This window comes from Falco peregrinus, chromosome 7 (genome assembly GCF_023634155.1).
Source record: "Falco peregrinus isolate bFalPer1 chromosome 7, bFalPer1.pri, whole genome shotgun sequence".
NCBI lineage: Eukaryota > Metazoa > Chordata > Aves > Falconiformes > Falconidae > Falco > Falco peregrinus.
In genome coordinates this window covers 40,259,301-40,278,861 of record NC_073727.1, presented here as the reverse complement: position 1 = coordinate 40,278,861, position 19,561 = coordinate 40,259,301, and the positions used below count along the sequence as shown (strand labels likewise).

The following is a 19,561-nucleotide window of genomic DNA, read 5'->3' as shown; positions in this document are numbered from 1 at the left end:
ACCATGAGGAATGAGCCTGCACACGAACTGCTATGCTGAGCCACTGCTATCCAGGAACAGGGCATGTGCCTATGGGAGCTGCTGTCAGTGGGGACATGGAGTCTACCTGTGCCTTACACCCCTCTTGATTATAAAACTACATCAAACTCCCTCAGAAATCATGAGTACTGGCTATGAAAATGCATTTTAATACATCAGGCTAGACACTAAGAAGACCAAAAGGAAAAAAAACCCTAAACTTGCATGAAGTATGCTTTGAAAAAATAAGTGAGTTACTTCATTCATTTGCTATGATTTCACAACTCTTTAAACAAAATACGAAGTGTATTCCAAATAAAGCTTTTTCTCTTTGGGTCAGAATTGTTCATAAGCCGCACATTAATAATCTACTTAGAAAGTGAGAAACACTTAGAAAGTAGAAAGAACACTAAGAATGTAGAAACTACTTAGAAGAAAATATCTTGCTTTGCAAGGGCAGTAGAAACTGGCCTTCACCATGAATTGCCACCATCACTAATGAAAGTGGCTAGCTGGATGGCTAACGAGACCTCTCATCAGGGAATGTTAATGGAGAGGAATCAACCTTATATGCAATAAGTGAACAATCAGGTAATGGAGTCAAGGAACCATATAGGCAAGGTGGAAAATAAATGCCAGGGACTTGAAAAATCTAATCAATGCCTGATTAAGCTAATTGAAGCCTGGCCACTGAAAATTAATGATTTGGAAAATTGCTCCCAGAACAGAAAAAAGCAAAGACTACTGGATCTCACATAAGGGACAGAAGGTTCAAATGTGAAAGCAGTTATCAGGAGATTAATACCTGGTACCCAAGGTACATAAAAGTTTGCTATCTCACCTTTCGCCACATTAAGTATATTGCTTCCCTGCTGCTTCTCCAAGCCCATGCAACCACCAGGTCTCTGAAGTCCATTAGTTTGGATATTAAAAAAAAAAAAACCTGTAAGAATAAAGGGAGCACTAATGCTGAAAAAAGCAGTAATGTTCTAATTACTCCAGAATGTCTTCCTTTTCAACTTCATTGAAAACAAAGCGCCTGTGTTCAAACTGAAAAACATAAAGTAGGAATGCTAAAAATAGCTACAGAATAAAATGCAAAAGACACTTTAGCATGTGCTTAGGTACAATTGTTCTAATCCTAACCATCACAGTTTTCAACTAAAGGCTCCTTTAAAAACCCTTATTGAACTGGAGGGCTTTTTTTTATTTTTTAACCTATCTGGGTTCCTGGATCTCTGTCGACTACTCCTGGGATCTGCAAGTGGTCATTTAAAAAAAAAAACCCAAGCCTAGTATCAGAACACTTGCACTTACCACACAGGAGCCTGCATCTCTACAAGAAATTTCTCAAGATGCTACAAATCAAAAAAAGGTGGAAAACCATTAGGTGAGCAGACCTTTGGCACGGAGAACTCCCTGAGCCTGTGGGTGGGCAGGCAGGCAGCCTGAGTTCAGCTCCAGGCACTAGTAATTCAGGCACTTCACTAAGCAATGAGGAGCGACATTCAGGTTTTTAAAACCATTAAGATGTAAAAATAGTTAAAATTGTACCTTTCAATATGCCACGTTTTTCTTAGGCGAAGAGATCCCAACCAAATTCTTGTGGTTTCCATGGAATTCTGCTAAGCCATGAAAAGGAGATGGTGGACAGTCCATAGGAGCATATCAAACAGTACTATAATTCATCCATTAAAATTGTGATGAGAAGAAAGTGCATGCTTTTACTAGTAGCCATTTCATTCTTAAATTTATTCTGAATTTTTCTGATTATATCATCTGCACCTCATTACTCATTTGAGATGTTCTCTTCATTGCATTCACATTTTTTAAACCCATCCATGACAAAATTGAAGGTGTGAAAGTAGTCCTTTGCCATAAAATGATTTAATGATCACCACTTTAAAGCAACAGTGATTTTAGCCTGCCATTGTGGCAACTTTACTGCCAGCTTTGTTAGCTCCTCCTGAAGTTTGTCCACATTTATTTGACCTTAATCAAATTATTTTGGTGCATATTTATAATTTAATACCTCATTGGTCTTCCATCTCCAAATGTCTAATAAGTAGATCAACTTCCATTCATATGTGCAAACCTGAGATAATCCAAAGGTTATTTTTTCCCCTGAGGAAAATTAACTATTTTTTTTTCTGCTTTGTGCTCTTATCCACACAGGATGTTACTTTCTCAAAACATGAAAGATACTAAAGTGTTACTAAGCCTAATTCAGACATGCCCTGATGCCTAATGGCATACTTGCATGCAATTAATATGCAGCTAAAGAAATTCCCAAAGCTGGCTGAATGTGACACTGCTAAGCAAGTCAGCAGTGAAACAGAGGAAATGGGTGGGGTTTAGGCATCAATTCAGCTGAGACAGGCATTCTGCCAGGGACTGTAAATCCTATCAGAACAAAGGGAATGAAAAATTCACTCCTTGGGATCTCGGAAATCCACAGATTTAAACAGCTGTTTTGAATACAGAGAATGTAAGATCAAATCTGTCTTCTGCACCAATTCAGAAGGAAGACTTGAATCTCAGACTTCTACCTCCTCTCACTACCTTTTCAGGGAAACCTACGTGCTTTTGTTTCCTTAGCTGTCACTTTAAGAAGTAGTAGTGATTATGTACACAAATATACTTTATCAACTGGTTTTCATTCATGTACTGCATCATTTATACATTTAGTGAGGTGCAATATTTCTTTTCAGAATTTGTGCAATTTCCTTCCCTATCATATCATCAAACTCTGTATTTCTCAGATTTTTTATAACTGTATTTTTAATCATCCTGTCAGTTAAGTTGCCAAGAGCTGAAGTAAGCCTTACAGGTCTGTAATTCTGCAGGTTAGTTTTGGGCCTTTTTATAAAAATAAGTACAATATTTGCTATCTTCCAATATAATTGCTGACTTAAATAAGACAATGTGTACTTTAATTAGCAGCCATTTTACTCTTAAGTTCATTAACATGCTTATTTACACTCTGTCCAGCTTGTTGCTCTCCTGAGCTCATTAATTTGCTACCTTTGGACCCTTCAGCAATTTGGACTGTCACCTTCCTGGCCAGGTAGAAAGAACTTCCAGGTCTCCATTCCATTAAAGATGAAATTCCTTGACCTGCCAGTTGTCGGAATGCCATCTCTTGAAAGGAGAGCTTTCCTTCAGGATCTGCCTTGACTTAATTTGTCAGCTACCAGTATTCTCTTGTTGGGGGCAATGTTTGTCATGGAAATAGAAACCATACATAGACATTGTGTGGATAATCCTTCTCACTTGCAGCAACTTCAGCCATGTCCCTAACATTTTCTGAATGAAGACTGCTGCAGTGACTCTAGGCTGAAAACAAAGCAGCAGCTCAGCTGTCCCTCCACAGCGGGCAAAGTACTGCACTCCGCAGAAGCAGAGCTCAAAGGTTACCGGAGTAGCCCAGGAAAGGCTCTCCCCTCTATTTGCATCTGTCTGTTTGCATTCTTCATTTCCCCTAAGTTACTGCCTTGAATCAGAACACCTTAATTACCGGTGCATCACATTTCTCTTATTTATCTGTCCGACCTTTACTGTTGATTTAGGAGGATACCAGCTCAAAAGCTAACTAAATGTACTGCTCCAAAATAACTAAGAAAATCATTGTATGATGAGCTGCTATCAACTCCTTCTTCTTACAGACTGTAAAATCCTCTTTTCCATTCTGCCAAGTGCTGTTGCACAAGAAACCCTTTCCTGAAAATATTGGTCATTTTAAGCAGATCAAATAGATCTATGTCACTTTGTAACACTCCTATGGAAAACTATCGGCTTTACTTCCTAAGTATGGTACCCTTCCCCAACTGTTGGTGTACACTACTGAATTTAATCAAGAAAAGCCCTCTTCCAAATCAAGTTCCACATCAACCAACTCTTTATAAAAACAAGCATCATTCCCCAATGCCATTGTAAGCTTTATTACAAAAGGACAAAAGGATTCTCACCCTGTTACTACTATATTATACATTTGTTTTCATAAAATCTTCAGTGTTAAATGTTACTGGAATATTCTCCGTATCAAGAATCAAGTTCTTAAGTGTTCACAAACAGAAAGTATAAAAGGGCAGTGGACATGACTGAATTAAAATTTCCTGTTGCAAATGAGTGCATACAATTATTATTTTTTTTCTTCACAATTCAGTCGACTCTAGTCGGATTTAACTCTGATTTAGCAACGTACAGCACTATGCATATTGTGCAGGTACTCACTGGGTGCAGCACAGTAAGACATTTACATGGAATTTTGAAAGAAAGCTTTAAAAACTGGAAAAACATGTACCATATTAAAAAAGCTGAACTAATTCTTTCTGTTCACTACAATCAAAAATCAAACACTGTATTAGAATTAAGACAGTGAATGCACACATAAATGCTATGTCATATCATAAAAGGAAGCTTTTGTTGGATTACAATTAATTTCATATAGTCTTTATCCACAACTACATTGAGCAAAGCGGACAAGAGTAAGCTGCAGCTGGAGATCAGAGTTCCAAAAAAAATGCACTGAAAAACATAACTTTACTGTATAGCTGCACTTTTATTCCGTGCAACAATTGCAAAATGCCACTCATGAAATGCCATCTCTGATCTGACTGATAAGATCATTTCCTTATCTCTTTCCAGTTCTTGTCATTCCCCCTTGCCATACCAGTCACAAAAAAATAGGCCAAGAGGAGGTGGGGATAAGTAACTTTTAATAAATCTACTAAAAAAAGGCAAGTGTGTGTGTATATATATCTGTTAGAAGCTTGTACATCTGACTACATTTTTTGCCTGTCTTTGCCAGACATGCAAAAAACAATATTCACGTTTATCTGTAAACAAGTGAATAGTTAAAATGAGCCAACTTCGCACATGTTAGCAGCCTTATCAGGGTCCAGTGAGTTCAGCTTTGAGGGAGGGTCATATTTTCATGTGTTGGGACACAATGGAGACGATGCTTCTGATAGGAGTTTCAGGGATCTACTGGAACCTACACAGAAACTAAAATATAAATATTAAATAATTACTTACAGTGTGTTCCACCTGAATCAGTAAAAGATAAGTTTCTAGTTTGAATTAATCTTCTCCCAACAAAGAAGAGACTCTCTGATTCTCTTAACAATTTCATGGTGTATCCCAATGTTGCCACAAGCCTTGAGAGATAAGGGTTTTCCTCTGTTAAGAAAATCAAGTTATTAAATTGGTCAAAGATGACTCTACCAGAAATGTATTCAAATCTTCTTTATTAATTACCATAGGAATTTAGTTTGAGTCACATATAAAATTTTGTTCAGTTTTCACAGATAAAATATATTATGTACAAAAATTCCTAGGATTTTAATTTAGTAAAACCCCAGTAGTACTTAACCGAGCAAGTTATTCTCTGTACAGAGAAGAGCTCTGCAGGACTGATTCATTCTTTTACAGTGCATTAGTTTAATCACCTAGGAGATTTCTAACAGATGATGAAATCTAAACAGGAGCAGGAACTTCAGTTATCTTTGGAGGAACATATTTAGTTTCATATTCTATCCTAGCACCAAGCAAAGTAAAACAGTCTAAATACACTTTAGTTTCATACACACAATTTCTTTAACTTTTGTTCGATTTAAAAAGGCAGAACTAGATATTGTTTATTAATGCTGCAGTTAAGTTCAGGTTTTCCTATTAATAACTGTCTTGAAATAGAAGCCTATATAAATTTTTTGCTTTTACTATTTTTTGATGTACAGTAATTGCAATAACATGGTAAAATTTGTTTAGAATAGACAAGTGAGTCAAAATAACAATTACAACAAATCGTAGAGCAACTTTCTATTATACTCTATACCTTTTTTTGTTAATAATTTGCTGTATTATACAGTCTCCCAATTGTCAAGGAATAATCCAGGAAGACTCTTAAGATATAGTGACAGATTGTTAACAGCTCAAACAAAAGTGAACTCTAATGAGCAGACAAAATCAACAAACAAAATGACAAAATCTTATTTTCCCTATTAAAAGAACATTCTTTCCTGGTAAGAATATACTGGATGAGGCCCAAACCGTACAAAAATAAAAACAGAGCCAACGATAATAAAATAGGTTTGATAACCCATGTTCAATGCTACCTTGTCTATTCCCACTTTCTCAGTGACTCTATCTAGCACACACAAATGTATTTTGCTCTATAAAATCCCATATTTTAATAAATCATGCAAACATTTTTATAAAAAATTACCCTTCTAAGTTAGTTTTTTATTCTCTTATTTTCTTCCCTTATGTTTCTTCTTTGTACTTGTATAACTGTTCGTAACCAAAGATCTCAGTGGTTAACTTTATATACCATGCACTAATTTTAATGTCTGTGTGTAGAAATATCTAAGTAGGTGCTAATATGCAGGAGTACACCAAGGGGAGCTAACATGCAACCAAATCCAACTTACAAAGAAGTTTTGTGGTACCAAGCTCAGAAAGTTCTTGACCCATAGTGGAAGTACGTAGCAGCAAATCTGTATCTCCTACACCTTCCTCCCCATTCCACATGCTGATGGTGTTGAAAGAGACCCAGTCCTCCCACCTACACATCAGATGTCTGTGTCATGAAGGGATCATGGATTTCACTGGAGTGAGGGTCTTCCCTGCACAGATGCCAAGAGGTGAGGAAAATGCTTTCCTATCTGGCTGCATGAAGTGACTTGTGAAGGAGATCTGAACCCAGAGAAAGTAGGAATTAGGCTAACATGTGGAAGATGTACATTTTGTTGCCTTAATTCCCAGGATCAGTACATTCTGATTTATCACTCTCAACACTTTGTTAATTTGAATCCAATATTGCTTTTCATTGTTGACAAGGAAAGCTTTGCCATCAACTTGTTATGCAAATCAACCTGTAACTATTAGTTACAAGGTTAGATCAGTTCCTTCCCTTCATAAAATCAAATGATCTATGCATGCAAAATATAAGCAGGTCTGACCTGCCCTATCCTGTTGATCTCTGTACATTTAAACAACAGCTGTGTATGGAAAAGCTGAATTAAAGACACAACTAATATAGTAATGAATCAATTCAATATTTATTAAGGTGGTCTGTGAGAAAAACAGGAAAGTCATGACCCTGTTTCAGTATATACAGTTCTCAGAAATGCCTTCCAAGGTGACTGAAAAATGGAACCTGTACATAGGAATAAGAACACCTTGTAAAAGGAAAGGAAGAACATATACTGCCACACATAATGTAAAAGACACATTTCTAGTAAATAAATCTCCATCTGGAGCTCCAGGTTTAGGAACCGGATACTGAACTTTGGAAGAATAAATTACATTTACTTTGAAATATTTTCATAGGCAATTTTCACACTGATATAAGAATTATGTAAACAGCTGCTAAAATAAATCACTGGTATTTAGATTGCAAGCTGTCTGGAACAGACACTGTCTTTAACTTTATGGTTGCAGAGCACCCCGTCACATGGCCCATCTTGTTATCTGTTTCACCGCAGCACTCAGTGGAAATGGGGATCTCAGTGCATAGGTCCTTAAAATGCTCACATACATTTTAAGAAATTAGACCTGTCAGGAGACCTTGCACACTAATTAAGCACAGCAAAGTGCAAGAGAAATTAAGATTCCCATTGTACAGTCAGAGAACTAATGCTCCAGAGGCTAGTTAAATAATTAAGTCAAGGGTTCCTTGACCCGTGTCACAAAACCATTTATCCAACCAGAAATCCAGATAAGCTTTTGTATTGTGATTCTCAGTACAAATTGTGATGGGGAACAAAAGATACGCTACTTCAGTGCATCTGTATACAGTTTCTCTTTTAGATGAAAAAAGTAATATTCAAAGATTACCACCAGGAAATGAATGCTGGAGCTGACCGGACTTAGGTTCACAAGATACCTATGTGCCTCTTTAGGTTTCTAAGCCTGACATTTAAGGCACTATTTGAACACTGAATGTCTAAAACATCCCCTTCTTCCACTGCTAAAGTCAACAAGGTGCCGTTGAGTAGATGCACAATCATCTAAACTGAGACCAACGATTGCTTCATCCAAAAAAAAATCACAAAAGCACTGTACCTCCATCTCACTCTCAGGAGCCCACATCAGTAAACAAGAGCACATAAAGAACAGTTCTGGATGCTTCTCTTCTTAACAGCTATGGAAGTCCTTTCTGCTTCAGAGATTTAATTCAACTGTTACATGACTATTATAATTTCCAAACAAGATCACGTCTCTACTCTTCTTGCTAGGGCTTTTTCATTTTGTAAAAAATGTGTAAATATTTCTGAGTGGAAACTGGAATGTCACATCTCGCATGCCCCCACGTGAAAAAAATTCATTATTGGGCTCCCAGTGTTTGGGCTTTCACTTCAAGCATGCCACCGAGGATGAATGAAACAGGACAGTCACAGAGGGATGTATTTTAACAGCCCCATTTATATCTAAGTGCCATGTCAAAAGAACTGGGCGTCTGACAGGCTCTAAAGGATGACTTAAAGGACTGAAATGAGGCTTAAGGCAGAGACCTGCCTACAGAGAACCGATAGGAAATACCAATCACAGAGACTTTGGTGGAATTCACACTATCTGAATATGACCTATAGTCTTCCTGTACCATCCAGCATCTTAGAAGGCGTGCCTGTATCATGTAATGAACCCAAACTAGCTACTACCTCCACTGAGAGCTGTATTGCACTACATGGGTACGTCAGCTCAGGTCCCAAGACAGTGCAATCAAATTAGTATAGAACATGGATCTAGTTAATAAGTCCTGCCCTTCAGCAGGCAAATACAATGTTATATTATCAGTGTTACACTTTGGGTATAAGACATTAATAGGGTTATACTATCTGGGCATCTCTGCATCACATCCCATTCTGAAATACACGTGCTAACTCTTATCTGGCTTTTTTTCCTTTTTTTTAATTTAATACCTCTGGCACTCCAGCAAACACTCCCATCCCAGTGTCCACAGAACACTTTAAGAGCAAACAAACTTTAAAACTTGGGGCCTAACTTTAGGAAATTGTCTCAACCCAGATACACTTTGCTGAGTGCAAATTCAAAGCTTGGAGCAAGGCCCACCGGGTAATGAACCTCAGGGGCTATTAATCCACAACCTACAATTTGTAAATGTGCAGGATACTGACTCAGTAGAAAAAATAATTTTAAACATCTGTGGTATTCTTTCAATTCCAGATTAATTACACTGCTCACATTGTAACGTTAGCCAGAAATTTCAAGTCTCTCCACTATGTTGAGAATGCTCAAATTTTCCTTTGTGTTTATCACTGCTCTGCTACAGTAGGAGGCCTCCTGCCCAACACAAGCTTATGTTCAGTTCTGTGTCCTACATTTATTTCACAGCTCACCTTCCCTGCCTTTTCTTCCTTTCTTTGTCTGAAGTCCTTCTGAAAGTCTTTGTTACACAGCTTTAATTATTATTATTATTACTTTTAAGACAAAGGCTGTGTACATACCCCCACATCACTCCATCAAAATGGTGATATAAATGAAAATCTAAACAGGCTGTTTAATCCTTTTGAGAAGCTAATAATTATTTTCAATCAGCAAAGACTATTCTGCCATTTCAAAGAATGATTAATGAGAGCAAATGTGTTTGTAATTTATTAGCAGCAGCTTGGGGGGGGGACACAACTCGGGAATGGCAGCCATAGCATCAACATCTGACAATGTGAAGGCACTTCTGCTCCATATTATAAAGTCAAACATGAGTCTGCCTCTTTGTTGATTTATACTCTGCACAGTGATACCAAGTGCCTGGTTTTTACTCATGAATGGCTTTGCAGTTATTTTTTGTAGAATTGTCATGGAGAAAAGAAATCCACGAGCATGTACCTCTTCCACAACATTCACTCAGCCATCAGTATTCATCAGCGTATGCTGCTCTAAGAACAGAAGTATATCACAATAAAACAGGAGGGAAAAGGCAAACAAGCAGAAGGAAAGCAGAGGACTGACTGGATTGAGATATCAGGAGCGTTAAACCCCTCTATCATAACATCTGATGACGTAACTTTATGGCCCACACACAGCATAGTGTCCAAGAACACACTTGCAAGAAGAGAATATGTCCATGTCACAAACAGGATACAGAGGCATGGCAGGGCTGAAAATTCCTTAAATCACATTATTTTCTTATCTGTTCACTTAGTTACCTAAATACTTCTAAAATTTGACAATACTTCTGAATTTTGACTCTTAAGGTTAGACTCCCCCCAGAGAGGACTGACAATTAAATGGCACTTCATGTGCCTAGAAAACCCACCTGACAGCAGCCCGGCTCAGCTGTCATTTTGTCTTGAAAGTGCCTTGCTTCTCCAGCACAGAGCTTTCCCTCAGTCTAGGGAAAGCAATGAAACCTAGACACTAGAAAGGCAATTCCTATGTCTAAATCACCTAAGCATTGCATTTCCCAAACAAATTAATATATGCAGTATTTCCAAAGGTACAGAAGTCCAGCCTAAGGTATTGCACACACATTCTACTTGCTACAGGGGCAGTGGAGTGTCTGCAATATGGGCAAACACAGAAAAGCTTCAAAATCCTAACATTTTTGCATGCAAAATGCATCCCTCCCAAACAACTGACAGGACCAAGCTGGAACTGGCTGGAGCCCCTATCCCTCGCCTCCATCCCAAGAGGGTGTTTCTTTGACAGCTGGGATCAGTAGCAGCACCATCTGCCCCTTCTTTTGAAGTTGTGTCACTATGCAGAAAGAAAAGCAAAACTGAAAGAACCAGAAGGAAAAATTAAGCACAGCATCACAGCATCTCTTTTCTCCCTTCTTGTAGTCCCGGAATCTTGCTTTCTCACTTTATTATTTTACCTTAAGGTAGAGGGATGAGAGGGAAACCAATCGTGACCTATTTTATAAATAATCAATTATTCCCATCAATTTAGCACTTGAGGGACCCCATCTGGAGCATTGTGTGTAGTTAGGGCTGCCCAGGACAAAACAGACTTTTACAAGCTGAAAAGTCCAAATAGGTTGGTGGAGCACATGACATATGATGAGAAGCTGAGAAAGCTGCATTTGTTCAACCCAGAAAAAAGGCTAAAGAGTCTAGTTTCTATTTTCAGCTTCCTAAAGGGGGCAGAAGAGCCAGAGAGAAGACAGACAGCTTCTTCTCAGCAGTGCACGGCAGAAGGACAAGAGGCAATCCTCAAAACTTACAGCACAGGAGATTCCAATTACATATGAAGGGGAAAGAAATTCATAAGAAGGCTGGTCAAGAAAAGGAATACAGTCACAAAGAGGTCATAAAACTTCCAACTATGGCAATATTCAAAGTTTTCCTGAACAAAACTCTGAGCAATCTGACCGAATGTTAGCACTGCTTTGAGCAGGGGCAGGTTGACCAGATGACATCCAAAGATCCCTCTAACCTAGCTCATTCTTGTGATTCTGCTCAGACATTCTTGTAACATGATCAATAGGAAAATGTAAGTTTTAACTGACACAAGGGTAAGAAGGATATGACACACAGGTTGACCTCCAGTGCCCAACTCTACATCTGCATTTTGAGGAAGTAATGCCTTAGCTGGTGAGATGTGTTTTCCAACTTGAGCAACAGTTCCTGCACAAAGAAGAAATGAATAAAATACAAAAGTTTTCTAAGCAATCAGAAAAAAAATAAGATAAATCATTCCAAAGAAATTCACCTTGCAAACCTAGCAGTTTCTGTTGAAAGCAGACATAACTCATGTAGGCACTGAATTTGGCAGCATTACAGGGATAATATTTTCCTAAGGATGAACTAGTCTTGTAGCATTTTGCCTGTATGTTAGACACAGATACGCTTCCTTCATCAACTATCAACTGGCATGCATGGCTTCTTTTTCCACCTCATTCTTACTTAACCAATCTATTTACAGTGAACAACACAAGCAAAAATCTTTGGGGGCATTTTTGTATGGCACATTATGAATCACAATTTTTGGCCCTTTTCTTACATCACAGGGTACTGGTCACAGCTGGAAGCAGAACACAGTCCTCCTCAGATCAATGGTCTGCTCTGATACGACAAATTCTGTGTTTTCATTCTGTTCCCTTTGATGTCTCTCTCTCTTCTCAAGCCTCATCTTGTTTTTATTCTATACATTGTATTTGGCTGAATTAGACGACGAAGTCTTGCAGAAGACATTGGTTTGAACAAGACTTCAAAAAATGGCTTAGTACATCTGGATACCTCAAGTTGAGTGACACTTTAATATAACTGGATTTTTATAAAATGATGGACACCTGCTCTTTGAAAATCAGGTTCCTCTTAAGTTTTATGAAGATAAGCAGAAGTGACGCATCTGAAACTAATAGACACTTCTGAAAAATCCTGTGTCTTTACCATGATTGATAGAGAACTGTGTGCATTTACAGCATCCTTTTATGAAAGAGATGATGTCTGGCTCAAGGGTAACAGCATCTCTGGTTTCATATGCAACTACCTCTCATAGTACACCACTATATTAATCTATTCTGAATAAATGAGAAGAGCGTTAAATTTTTAATGAACAGTGTTTCCACCTGTCTCAAGATAATGAAAGAACGTAAAGCTGTTCTTAGAACTTTACAGAAAGCAAGAGTAATTAGACACTATCGGCACCTATAACCCTGGGCTGATCACATCACCACATTTTGTGCAGAAAGGGGAAATTTTCTTTTATGGATCTATTCTTTCTAAAAGAAAATAATTCCTTGCTGTTATATTGCTCAGGGGAGCAGCACAAGGGAAAATACAGCTCTATTCCACAGATCATTCTGTACTCTCACTGTTCCGTAAGAATACTAGGGTCTTATGGGCAAGGGATGAGACCTACAAAACTCATACATGGGCTCACACTCACCTCCCACCTAAGAGAAAGCCTCTGCCACAAAAGAAAGTGCCCTGGTCTTGAGTGTTCAAGAAATTACCACTTGAATTTCTCTGTCTTATAATACGAAGATCTGGAGTGTTTTCCTTACCTCATTGTTGGTATGTTGTCAGGGAATGACAAACAATATTGAGGCAGGAGTCTCATGCTCGCCTTTAGCAAAAGCAGAGAGCATCCTTTAACAAGTCTCTTGTTCTGCCTTATCATTCGAAACAGCTTGCGTGCATTATGGATGAAAAGGTATCTCTTTGCTAATAGACAAAGTATAGCATCCAACACATGACAGGACACTTGCACGCTTCTCACATCAAGTCAAAATGGTGTCAAATGTCTTTTGTCTGTATTTGAAATGCAACGTCCTCCCCCAAGAACGTATGTGTGAGCAACAATCATGTAACTCACACCAGATTGTGACACTAGGCTAGTCCAACTTATGTTTATGAGGCAGGATGAGTGTTCATCATCCTGCTGCCTAATGAAGGCAAATATGTGAATAAATCCAACACTAATGAAGAATACTATTTAACAAAGTAAAGATTATAAAAAGTCAGTGGTTCCAATTAACTGAGTTGTGACAAAAGAACTACCTTGTAGGTCTGCAGGTGCCCTGGGGCTGCTTAACTGCTCCTGCAGAACTGCTGAATTTTGAGGACCTGCTGGTAGCGCCAGCACTGCTCATGATCGTGTGGCTCTCTGCCTGCTGGACGGGCCAGACAGAACTCCTCAGCTGTGAAGTAAAAGCAAAGATTCTGCTCTACACACTCAAAATGCTTAGCTGGAACTAAAGTGCAGTGTTTTAATGGTAAGGGAATAAAGATATCAGGGGACATACTGAATTTGGTTCTATGTATCACTCAGAGCAGGTTTATCCTGGTTTTTAAGAATGCAAGAAGGAACACAAACCAGCTTATTGAAGAGTTCAAAATTATGTTATCAGAAAACAAAATTTCACTATAAAAAGTGAAGAGGTAGTCAAACAGGCGAGAGGATGAAATGACAACTGGTCTCAGTGAGTTATGTAGGGCATGTATAAGAAGAATCACTGAAACAAAATGTGTAAAGGGTATGGCAGTGCAAAATAAGATGATGTAGGAATACTGAAAACTGAACTAGTGGAGACCTTGACAGAGGACATAAGAATGTCTGAGGTTCTGAAATAGGTTTTTAGAAAGGCCAGCACTAAAATAAGTAGATAATTAACATGTCCTAAAATATGGTTTAAGCATATCAGAGACAAGAGATAAAGATGGTGGTATAGCACCTGCCACCATCAGGCTCAAACAATAAAGACATCAGTGAATATAAATGAATAAAAGCTTGGAATACTGTTGGTCCTAAATGGCTGACACCTGACAATATTCAATGATCAAGAAAACAAGTTAGCACAAATGAGAAACATAGGCTATCACAAGGTGTGTATCAGACTATTAAAGAATTACTCCTATTTTTACCTTACCTGTAAAAAAAAATAACAATGAAACTGAAAATGAGAAACATCAAGGAGACAGAGGGGAGATAAATCTTTGACTGTTGTCAATACACATTAAAGTCTTTCTCTTTCTCTTTTTTTTTTTTTCATTACTATAGATGTACAGTGGTTACACACTGACAAAAATCCCTCATGTTTCAGCATTCAGATTACAAATTTGGAAATCCAAGATAGTCCTAGAGTGAAAAGTTATGCACATGTTTTATTTGATTCAGAATGAAGTACTCTGCACAGGAATCAACTGTTCTAATAAATGAGGAATCAGATAAACTATAAAGTAATTTTTTATTGAGAAGAACTGCTTTTCTGGATATTTATTGTAAAGAACTGCTCTGAGTAGAACTGAATTCAACGTATATTTCATAGGACACTTAAGTTTGACCACATAATTCAGCATGATTTGTATTATATAAAACAACTGTGGCAACACTACCTATTGCAGACATACTAGCTTGGTAAAAAAGCAAGTACTATTAGTATGGTTTACTCTGAGGGTTAACTGTCCAGCTCAGTGCAGAACTAGAAGTCCACACTGCAGATTAAATGAGACTGCAAACACATCAGTTCAAAACTCACTGCAGAGCCTCGGTCAGCCAAAGATAAAACTGTGGAGTCTTCCACAAAGGCAGAAGTGATAGGCAGGTTTGTAAATAAAACAAAGACACATTGTTTTACAAAAATATACGATGCCAACTTGAAGGGAGGGGGAAAATCAAAGTGCTACACGAATTGCGTAGTGATGTACACTGCTGTCTTCTACAGCTTTTATCAAACTATACTTTTCTTAAGCTTTAGACAAGACACATTATCTTTAAGACACACTAAATAGGCTGTCTTCAAGCTAGGAGCCTAGGCTCTACCAGGTTAGCATGGGTTAAAGTTGGTTGCACATGCTAACATCACACCTTTAAGTCTTTGTCTAGACAGAGCATTAGAACAGATAACTTGTTTGCAGGATGTAAGTATACAGAATTAGATAACAAACTGTTCCAATAGGCGTAAACAAAAAGTCAATGTGCTGACAATGGATTGCAGAAGACAGAAGTAACAAGTTGGGTTCCTTGGGGATGCCTGTCTAGCTCTCTGTTGTTCATTAATGACCTTGAAATGTGCTGTCTGAATGTGATCAAATATGTATGGTAACTGGAAATATCACAAATGCTTCATATACTTAGAGAATGTGTCATACTACACAATAGCATTCAAGCGCCTGCATTGACAAAGGTAATTCCATCATGCAATGTATTAGAAGGACTTCTAGGAGTGCATCCCCTGAACCATTAGCCCGTATTAATCTGAGCTGCTTTGCACATTCTTCTCCAGTGCTCAGTGGGAATGCACAACCAATTTACCTAAGCATCCGTGGGAGCCAACTTATCTAAACATCTGTGGGAAAAGGTAAGGGGAATGTACAAGGGGCTGGAAGAACAGAGGCACTTTGGGGTAGCTGACCTGCAGGGAAGTTGCCTTTATAGATTTCATCTTCAACCTTTCTCACCAGACACCTGTCAATGTACTAAAGGGGGACGGATCCCTAAATTAGGTTAACTAACCTCACCTTGCCAATCCAAGCTTCCAGTCAAGGAAGCTTAGGTTTGAACGTTTTCTTTCCTGACAGCTTTCATGGGCAGAGCTGTTCAGTGAAAAGCTGTTCTACAGCAATAATCATATTCTGGCAATATCATATCAATCAGTGCCTGATTTGCATACAAAAGGCAGTTTATCCATACAAAAATACATAGATGTTTTCAATTGTGAACTCCATCACCTTGCTACTCAAATTTCTAAATGTGTGATGTTTCAGTTGAGGCAACACCTATACTCTGCTGGTCATGTCTCAGGCACAGAATGAAACTAACCAACAAGTCTGGCATGAGGGAAATACTTTCCGTGCATAAGGGCCCTGTGCTAATAGTGCACCAAAAGTTAAACCATGCTTAATCCATTTCCTTTGATCCCAGAATTGCAATTTTTCCTTTACTAAAACTTTTGGGGTTTAGTCTTAAATCTCCTGGATTTTTCCATGTTTCTGTATAACTCGCCAGTTCGGTCCTGAGTACTTTAACCCCTCCAACGCATATCATAACAACATATTCCCAGACTTTCAAATCATGGTCTGTCACGGCTGTGTAATGTACCAGAGTGGTGTTGCTGAAGCTATGGCACATAATAGGGTGCTTACCTGTTAGTTCAGTGTCCTGATGTCCAGTAGAAACAACACATGAGAGATAAATATATAGTGGAAGTTGATAGTCAGGCTCACATCTTTTGTCCCTGAAAAAAATAAATATATATATGCCTACATTATGAATGGATAAGTACACAGGTACTTTCTCACCAGGTAAAAACTGCTTGTAGGATTCTCTGTGGTTATAAGAGGGGCAGGAAGCCCCAGAAAACTGTTAAAATACAAAGGGAGTTTCCCCATAATGATCCATGCTTGATATCCAGCTTATTAATTGCAGCGTGTTTTATTTGACTGTACCTCTCCCTGCTTCTAAAAATAGGACTGTCAAAAGGCATCACTGTATCAGCCAGTTCCTCTCTGCAAGTTAATCTATTATACAAGAAAAGGACTTTACAAATGGCTACATTAAAGACATCTAATGAAGTCAAAGCAGCTGTTTTAAAACATATTCAAACAAAATCTAGTCAATGAGATTTGGCCTCTGAATTTCATGTTGTACTATTAGGTATGTAGAAATTGAGCTTTTCAGGGGAATGAATTCTTTAAATTAAGTGAAAAGTCAGGCTATTTGAGCACCTCATTATACTCTGTATTGAAGATCTTTCTCATCCATATTATCCTATTAAGGATTGCAGTGATACTCACAACTGTATTCACTGGTATAATAAAAGGACACACACAGCACTCAAACCAGTGCTTTTGATACTTCTGTCCTTATTCAAGCTCAGTTCCTATTTATCTCAACAGAAATTTTGTTACAGGATATGGAATTAAGCCATGTGTTTTTAACCCAACAATATAGTATATCCTGTAAAAATGTAATTTTCTGGGCCTTACAAAATATCAAAGCTTCAGATCATTATTAATTACTTATGCATGCATATTATTCCTCCTTCCTACTGACAGATCCTCTTTGAAGCAGAATGGGTGCATTTCCTTCAGGCTATTCTGCCTTAAAAGGGTCAGCTTGAAAACCACACTTTTGTTACACCTATCAAATGTGGTATCCACAACAGTAAAAATAACACTGAAGGCTACTGCAACTGAAAAAAACCAACAGAGAAATATATATCTACATCTCTGACATTCGATTGTATGCCCATCCTAAATAAGCTGGTATAGGCATGTTTTGCATGTACAAGCTCTAATTTCTCTCTTACTCAATGATCTCATGCATTTCATCAGGGAATTAAAAACTTCAATTTAATAATTCAGAGTATATTAGTTAAGTGCACTTCACCAGAAAGCGTGTATTTCTAACCAGAAAGTTTTAAAGAGGGTCCCTTTAAGTAGTTCAGAATAAAAAAGCATTAAGTCAGGCAGCCCTGGGTAGATTTTACACTGGAATTTTAGTGATAAAATGTGGGCATACATATTCCATTGCCAGCCATGAAAGGGATGCCCATTGCATCTAATAGAAAATGTAATGCTTAGGAAATCATGGCTTTCATGTAAGGGCACAATCCCACTTTAATTACAGTCAATTTGAAATCTGATATTAATATCAGTGGGAGTGAGTGCAAACCTTTATTTTTTCAGGAATCAGTTTAATACTTTGTGCTTCAGCTAGCAACTCTGATTCCAATCTATCACAAACTACAACACTAACTTTGTTAAACCCAGAAAATCAAATTAACAATGGCTAAAACACATATTTGTTTGTGTTGCAGAAGTAATCAATAATTCCTGGAATACATATTCAAATTAGCATTGTCATGATGCATAGAAAGTAAGCAGATGGATACATATAATGGGCACTTTTTGAACTATGAGATATGGCATCAATTAATCTGCTTTTGTTTAATTTAGTTCTATGATCCCTTTCCATCACGTTCCGCTTTCTCTCTTATACTCCTCACTTCTTTTTCCTCCCATTCCCACCCTATTCTCTCTCATCGTGAAGTTCCCTCCCCAAGGTCCCCTCCGTTCACACTGTCCTGCCACCCCAGTACACCAAACAGTACAACTCATCCTTCAGCCACGGCCTCCAGAGCCTTTTATTCACTGCTGATTTGCTTCCATACACCACAAAGAAGGGTGTGGGTCCAAGCACCAATTTGGTTGTCTGCATGCTAAATTGCAGAATGTAAACAACCTTCCATGATTTCTTGGTGGAGTTATTCACCGCCCTAGGGTCCCTTAGTTTCAGCAATATGGCCAAGTGGATTGCACATAGGACTGGGAGCCCAGAAACTCCTGAGTGACCGCAATAGCTTTAACTAATGATTCTTTCAATGGATCCTGACAATTCATTAATCCTCTTTGTCTCAGATTACCTGCAAAGATTGGTATAATAACACTTACCTTGCCTTCCTCACAGGATTTTGCAAGAAACGGTCCGACATCCAAATTTTATTCTCTCTATATACATGCTTGGGTTTTATTTATTTCAATGGGAAATATGATTTTTCATCTGAAGGCAGAACTCAGCCCTTGTACACTCTAGATTATGTTGCTCTCTGAAGATGTAAGCCTCAAGTTTTATTATACTTTTATTAAGAGACATATGCAAAATCAAAAGTTGAACAGAAGGCTCTTACTCCCATTAAGAAGAGATATGACAAGAAAAAGAACGCAAGGAAAATGAAGACTAGTGTTCTCTTTAAATTAGAACAAATTTGTGTCCCAGAATAGAAGGTGGAGCAAGATGCATGCTTTCAAGGGAAAGTATGTTAAGTGCTGAAGACATTGACTAAATTGTTCAAGAACACTTCATGCTTACTTAATGACTGATTACTCGGTAATGTTCCCAAGGTCAGCAAAACCTTGAGTATCTGTCATCTGAATGCCAGTCCCATGACTTAAAGTGACCAAAATTGCAGTAACTTTCAATAGCTGACATTTTTAAAGGCTATGTCCCTTTATGATATTATTTGTTTATTTAAGCATAGTCAAAATATCTGTATTCCATCCATTTAAACTAAGCCCTAGTGAACAGCACTCATGTCCAAACACTTAGACCTTCCTACTTCAACTCTCCAAAA

General features: G+C 38.0%; 1 long non-coding RNA gene across 1 annotated transcript in view; it reads right to left on the bottom strand.

Moving 5' to 3' along the window:
- The window catches only part of LOC129784950 (uncharacterized), a 35,967-nt gene extending 16,867 nt beyond the window's left edge, over positions 1-19,100 (bottom strand). The window contains exons 1-3 of the long non-coding RNA XR_008748263.1: positions 18,882-19,100; positions 16,572-16,663; positions 5,056-5,199 (exon numbers count right to left, since the gene is read on the bottom strand). This is a non-coding gene — a long non-coding RNA (uncharacterized LOC129784950). The remainder of the gene's footprint in view (positions 1-5,055; positions 5,200-16,571; positions 16,664-18,881) is intronic.
- Positions 19,101-19,561: the final 461 nt, after the last annotated feature.